Here is an 8,279-nt window from a genome sequence, read left to right on the forward strand (position 1 = left end):
ACCAGCCCCCTCCCACCTTCACTCCCCCACTTCCCAACTATTCTCATGGTCGGACATCCTGGTATTTAGCCATAGCTGGAATGAAAACAAACCCATGATCAGTGCACAATCAGCATACTTTTGAGAGGAAATTATCTACTTTTCTTCCGTAATTGACTCTGAAATTTAATGAATCTGTCGGATATAGTTCCATCTTAACATTTCTGATAGCCACAAGAAATATTATTGATAAATTATGTAAAAGAATGGTAGATCAAGGATTTTAAATGCCGATGCTATGTCATGTGTATCGCCACGTAGATTCGTACACTGTATGCTTGTGCATGCACAGCGTTCACATTATATAGCACACGGATTCACACTCGAGCTTCGCGCACATGTACTGTGCAGACGAGCGGTTTGTCCTCACTCCAGCTGTACCGGAAGTGACGTGTACCCAACCATGAGAATACTATCCCACCACATCCCTTCTTCAACAAAACCAAGAACAGCACTATGTGTACGTTAATCTGTGTGCAAGGGACAATCTTGGGTGCTCCTAGCTTCAGAAGATTCCACGTTTGCACCGCAGCTCGTGGGCCGAACTTAAAGAATCTGGTGACCAACTTCTTGTGTTACAGGGATGATTAAAATAACCTCTCCATGTGCTATGTTGTCTCGTAGTCTAATACATTTGTTAGCAACAAGGTCTTCACAATTGCTGTTCTACGCCCTTTTCTGTATTTATGGTCATTGCGTATGATTTCTGTCAGTGAACGGATCGGATAGTGCAGATTGAGGTAGGGCAGATGATGCAAACTCGACAAGTTGCTTTCTCATATCATGAAATGTTAAAATGATAACAATTACACTGTAAGCCTTGTTAAATCTGTCTTTTATGCACTCTTTTCCTCTCCATTTGTTAGTTTTTCATATTCTTCTGTTTGCTGATTTTCTTTATATTTTTCCTTTTGCTCTATGAAGACATGGAATTATACTGCATAGTGAAATGTGAAAAGGGGATGATGTGTTGCACTTAGCAGAAAGGTAGTGAGAAAAAGTTTGCAGCTGGCCCTAAAGAATGCTTGCAAACACGGCATAAAAAGCCACGGTAACTCTACACTCATGCTTGTTGCTTGTAGACTGAAGCATATTATGTTACTCTTGTATGCTGATGGAAAGTAAAAGTAGATAGCCTTTTGCGCCAGCAGTTCTGTCGCTGTCGTGAGCATGCTGTGCCTTGAGCATGCAGACTTTTCTTCAGACATGCCAAACTGACATGAAAGTAGACTCACATGTCAAAAAAGGTCACAGTATGCATCTCAATATAGTTCACAAGTCAACGTTTGATAATTGTCCAGCATCCATGCTCCAAACCAGAAAACCCTGCAGTACGTCAGTATGGGGTGGATTTTTTTTATTTGACCCGACTTCTGGTTAAGCAAGAAATAGTGCAAATAATGTCTTCAAATGTATTTACATTGTACAATTTCTCTTACTGTGCTTGGTTTTGCCGAGCTTGCCTTAGACAAAATTATTTATTTTCTCTGGAGTCAGTCCTATTTCGCAGTTAGATTTCTATCTTTATCTTTCCCATGACATATTTCTGTAGTCCCTTGTAAAACTCCACAATTTAACATCAGGGCTGTATTGGAAAGAAATTCACGCTCTAAGAACTAGTAGTTACTAGCATCCCACGTTGGCTAGTATTTTCTTGAAATCACAATTACAGATTAATTTTTTTTATATCTATATCAGATAATCCCACCACCACAGTCACTACATTGTATGTAATCAGATAAAGCTGTCCTTTAATAGTTATCACACTTTAAATGCACAGTACCAGTGTAGAAAGTCAGAAATTTCATTCCTCTTGTAATTAATCATTTTGTTTCATTTTTCAATGTTTTTGTGTCTTTGCATTGAGCACTTTCACAGTAATATGTTCCACCTACTCATGTTCATGACATGTACAAATCAGATGGCAAGAATTCCCTACCTTTATCTGTTGCAAGGAAATTCTGTTGCTTACAGTATACAACTAACTTATTATATTTTGTGAAGCCCATAGTTTTCTATTCTGTGTATCAAAATTTTGACCAAACATTTGTCATGTAAGCTAAAGCCGTTGAAAGGTTGTCGTACACATTTTAATAGAGTGAACTTTCACACTCGCTATGTACAAGTAGCCATAAACTGCTGCCACAGTTACGGCACAGGTTAGTGCAGATTTTTGGAATTGTCCAAGGTGTAATACATATTTTTTTGCAAGAAAATCTTGACAGAGATAGGTTTATCATAGCACCTCATGTCTCTTTCATGTCTCTGCGTTCTTACACTTTGTTATGTCCCCAATAGGAAGATATTCTCAGAGGGGAAATTTGTGTCACATGAATATACTGAAACACAACAGACTTGTGAAAACACAAGTAACATACAATTTGTAGGACACACATTACAAGAGGTACTGCCATGTGAATGTCTGTTAAGTTCTCGAGTGTGACAGTGTAGACACCATAGTGCAAGGTTCAAATGACGAAACTGCGACACTGTGTGTTTCACTCCGAGTCTTGAAATGAATGAAGCGTTGTACACTCCATTAACATCACAATATTACATGGACTTTGCAATGATATACAGAGGGAAACCTCCCATTTACACATATTCATGATTATTGCATTTGTTAGTAATGTGATGGAAATTGATTTTAGGAATGTACATCAAAAGGCATGTACAAAGATAGGATATTGAGTAGGATATAGAGGATTCCATATCACTACAGACAATTTTGTTGATGTCCAATGTCATGCCTTTGCGTTCATTAATTTATTTTTCCATTGACTTTAAAGATATGTTTCCTTTGGAAAATTGTGTCTTTTTGTGCATCAACTGAAAATTGAGAATTCATCCTGTGAGAACTAGAAGATCATTGTAACAGTACAATGTTGATGATGTAATAGCACTCTTAGGTTCTAAGATGCTAGTCTAAAATTACCAGAGATTTTTCTGTCTTTGTTTTACTGATATCTCCAGAATATTCCACTTTATCATGAGCATTTATCATAGCACACTGTCTGATGGAACAACCCAGACACAGGAATCAAACTGTACTTTGCCATGTGTCTCAGTAACCTTTGCTGCAGCCAGTTTCATGTGATTTTATTGCATCATACAGCAGGAGTCAGCTGTTTCTTGTTCATATCCAAAATGCTTGGTAATTACTAATACATATTTTGACATGTGTATCACTGAAGAACTAGTTTATGACTCGGAGGCATATTATGCGTTTTGACTGAAAGGAATGAAATTAAGAGAGATTTGTGGGTTTTGTTTGCATATAGCATTGATGGCAGATCACCACTATTATTAAGTATTACTTGTTTTTTTATGTCTGATGAGCAATTTCTGTTGAATTCTTAATTTCTTTTTTTTTTTTTAGTCCTTCATGGCACCCCCCCCCCCCCCAACTCAATTCCATTTCACCCTGGAAGCTTTGATCTATTGATTAATTATTCAGTCTAAGAAAGCCCCTCTTATCTGCAGTTGTACTATCCACTTTTGGTATTCCAGGGCCACTCTCACTTGCCAATACAGCTGGAATAAATCTTTGAGAGAACTTAGCTCCGTTCACACATGATCGCAGTGGACTGATAGTACACCTGGCTCTAGATAGTCAAGGTGTACCAGGAATGCACTGTGTTTGCATATATGTTCCCTGTCAGTCTCCAGGTAATCCATGCAAACTGTGGAGATAGCACACAGGTGCCTTGAGATGCAGAGTTCAGAAGTCAGCTGGGAATATGAGATGCCATGTGAGTGAACAAAGCTGGATATCAGGCTATCAAATTCACACTTCAAATCTGTGGGTGCCGTGCTCAATGTGTACCCAACAAAATTTTTAAAAAACAATAAAGGGCAAGATACGTACGTAGATGTCTTATTAGATTTCATATGCATCTTTACATCCACATCAATCCAACTTGAGTGGAACTTCTAAAGATTTGAAATCTTGTTGTGTTTTACTGCAAATGTGAATGGCCCTGTAGGTGACGTTTCATGCTCTTGTTATGTGTAGACGTGTATTGGAAAAAAGTGTAAAATAATGCAATATTGTAAGCCATATTTGTCCAACCAACACTGTATGTTGATGTAGCTGCTCGGAGCATATCCGTGGTCAGAAATTCTGACCACATTAAGTCCAGAGACTTGTAAAGTCAAGAAGACTGCTTGAACTTGTGGGAGCAAAATTTTGCTCTTCATTTTTTTCTTTTCTTTTTTTTAAACTTGGTGTATAAATTTTCTTGCTAAAGCATGCTATTTATTTGTAAAGGTATTGTATTGATATTCCCCATCATGTTTACAGTAAGATATAAAGAACATTTTGCCGCTATAGAAGATAATGCCATGATCTTTTATTGCGTGGAAAAAGTATGATATCGTAAAGAATCTTATTGTTCTTTCTTATGTTTCCCAGAAGGCACACTATTGTGCATTCCTTTTGATACACTCATAAGATGTCATTTTTATGTCATTTATTGCTTCAAATATTTAAGATAGTAAAAGTCAAACTTTTTATCAAGGGATGCAAAGATAACATAAAAAGTAAGAAGTGAAAGGTGAGAGAAAGTGTGTCAGACTTTGTAGCTTGTAAGAAGGTCTCATTCTGTGTCTTCCACTGGCCGTGGGAAGAAAAAGAAAGTATTAAATACATCTTGTGGAGTTTATCCATCAGGATGAATAGTAATGCTGCCACATGATTATAGCATTAATGATTTATGATATGTAGATTCAGAGGGAACACTATTTGTCTCTTGGGTTATCATGTGGCAGGAGTGTTGCTGATACAGGCCCACTTTCTATATAACTCACATAAACTGATTATGACCTTGTCTGATTAAGAGATTGGTGTTAAGGCCATGGTGTCAATTTTTGAAAGATCCTCAGATGAAATTTGTAGCCATTACACTGGCTCTTCCTCTTTAATTCACAAGTAGTATTTCAATCAAAACCATGCACTAAATCAAGAATCTCCCTCCTTTCTGTTGGGTTTTTCCTTCACTATAGACTGGGAAGATATGAGGATGCAGCCATTCATTACAATGCTTGTCCATGAAAGTGTATGGGTAAAATACATACATGTATGAAGCAAAAAAAAAAAAAAAAAAAGATAAATCTTAAAGATGTAAAGCTCTTAGCTGCATGAAGGGGGCACATTTATCAAAAAAATAGAATACAACTGTAAAAATGGAAAATGTTGTGCATTTTGTGAGATGTGCAACTAGCGCAAAAATGAAAGCACAATAGTTTTTTTTTTTCTTTTTTTGCTTCCTATGTGTAATACTGGTACTAGTTTGTATTTTGACTCCACAGAATTAACAAATGTGCAAAATTTACCTTACCAGTCTGAGCACGAAAAATTACTCATTTCGATATGCCAAAATTTCCACTCTTACAGTATTGCATTCAGAGTTCAGAAATTAGATTTGATTTACAAAATACGTAAGTATGAAATATTGAAGAAAAGACCAGAAAGAAAGAGATAGTGGGCATGATGCATGCATAGGCCCTTCATTAGAGTAACCAATAGCAACCCAAGAGCATATTTTAGGGCTTGCCTGACTTACCAGCCACCAAAGGGCAAATACTTCTAGTTCTACAAATCAAGTTTGAAGTAAGTGGAATGAAAAGCATATTTTAAGGACCAGAAACACACATGCAGTTGAATACTTAAAAGAACTGGTCTAATAAAGTACAAGTGCAATGCCAGTGTAATATATCTTCTAAATAAGATGTGGAAATAGTATTTTTAAAGTGAATTGTATCAACAATTCTAGAAAGACTGTAAGAAAATAGAGTATAGGAAGTAAATAAGGTCCAAGAAAGTTTTTGTGCACTTGATTTATTAAAGAGGAAATAGTTGTGGTGTGAACAAGAGTTTTGCAGTTCTTTGCAGTCATAAAATTCAAAACCTTTAGCTGCAATAGACGCAACTAATATTCTTGTGGCTAATTAGTTGCAGCATTCTGTTTCACAGTGTTACTACCACAATGTTGAATGTTGTCCCAACACATATCTACCCATATTACTATCATGGCAGTTATGAATATAATGTCTGCAGCAGACCGCTCATTTTTGTCATCGTGTAGATTCAACCCTTCACATAAACATGACTATAATTCAGATTGATGAATTTGTGTCAATTTCGTTATTGCAACTCATTTACAAATTGCCCTTCGTTAAAGTAAATAAACATTACTTATTATTAACAAATCAATGTAAAAATTCATTAATTCAAATAGATAGCGATATGCAGTACCTGCAGCTATGGGGATAAGAACCAGCACTAGCTGTCAGGCAAAAGCTCAGTAGTATCATGGAGCTTTTTGGTAGCTCCATGGTAGTATAGTGGATACGAAGCCTTTCAAGTAATCAGATCTTTGGTTCAAGTCCGACCCAAGTATGTTTGCCCATGATTTTGATTTTATTTTTTTTTTCATCATGGATACTACTAACAAAACAGTGAATAATCGGTACTTATTCATGTCAATGAAGGGCACCTTGTCAATCAGTTGCAATGACTAGGATTATATTATATGTCCCTTCGTGGTATGGAGATCTTGCAAGCTTTCGTTTGTTTTTCTTTCTTGTAATGCCTTATGTTGCCTTTTGTCATGTTTAATGTTTTGTGAATATGATAGCATTCGTGATCAAATATTTTGCATCGTAAGGAGATGTACTACTGATTTTGCTCGGAGATGGCATTATTGTGTTGCTTGCATTCTGTTTTAGTGATGCTGAAGAAAAAAAATAGATATATATGAAAGAGAAGGGAAGAACTGGATTATCTACTCTTAGGTTTCCTGTAGACAAGGAAAGCTAATGGAGGTACACAAACCAAAATGACTGTGATGAATAAATTATGTCATTTCTGTAATAAACATTACAACTGCAACTGCAGGACAGATATGAATAGACTGAAAGTTCCTCTTTTCTATCATTCATTGTGACGTGTATGGTGCATGCTGACTGATATGGTAGTTTAGCTCTTGAGATTTCAATCGTACTGAAGAATTAATATGGCAATGGAGGGATGGATCTAAAAACAAAGAAAACTATTGAAATATATTTGTTGTTTCTAATGATATCTTCATATATATTTTTTGTGATTTAATGAGTGCTGTATCATTGAAAAGATAAACAGTTTTATATATACATTGTATCATAATGTTTCTTGATTTGGAGGTGAACTTTGGTACCTACTCTAAAAACTGAAAATGATGTTTCTCGTTTTGCATTCAAACTCCTTGAATGATTATTTAGGACTTTAGGATAGGATTCAGTAAAAATTATGAACATTATCACTGATAATTTGCTTTGCTTTGTAATTAAATTAAAAAGAAAAATAAACTTGTGATATATTTGTCGTAACTATACATTGCACTCCCATTAAAACAAACACAGTTATACAAAATTCTGGTTACAACGAAATAACAAATCAGACCACGACATTATTTGTCTTTTATTGTTAATTTGTTCGGTTACAGCGAAATTTCAATATAACAAAGAAAGAAAAAAAAAAAAAAAAAAACCTGCCAATCCTGAGGACTGCTTCATTAAAACGGGAGTCCACTGATTATGTGTCCATACAGGCAACCTCTCCAAGGCAAACTTAATTACACAATTCAAAATATGGGTATTTACTATGGGGAAGAACGATTCCATTCATGGTGGATATATTCATCTGTTAATTACAATTATTGTGTAGGTCGAAATTCATGGTTCAAGTCAGATTTTTTCGGGTACTTCTGGATTTCGCTTGGGCAAGGTTGACTGGATAATAGACCTACAGAATTCTCTCAAAGGTGATTATCATTTTAGCATTTACAAATCATGGTGATCACTTCAATGACAACTTCTCTTTTATTTTCAGACAAGAATAGTGAGCCTTGTAACTTTACAAGCATTAATGTTGTCAACACAACATCGTTATGTTTTTAATGACTTGTAGGAAATAATGATTGATATTTTGACAGCTTGGAAAGACGACAGTGAATTTTCCTAAATATACCCAGATATATGGGAAATAAGAAAATTTATCATTCTCTTGTGCTGACACCTCACAAATTTAGATACTGTAATTGGGCTGTTCGTGACAGACAAGGAGCGCGCTACGTCAACAGTTTTCAACAATACATGTATTATAAACATGATGTACAGTAAAAGAACCTTTCACAAATAAAAGTTTTGGGCTAATGAATAACAGCGCCATCTACGTTCAATCTCAGCAAGTGGCTTAGATC

This window comes from Diadema setosum, chromosome 22 (assembly GCF_964275005.1).
Source record: "Diadema setosum chromosome 22, eeDiaSeto1, whole genome shotgun sequence".
In the NCBI taxonomy this organism is placed as follows: Eukaryota; Metazoa; Echinodermata; class Echinoidea; order Diadematoida; family Diadematidae; genus Diadema; species Diadema setosum.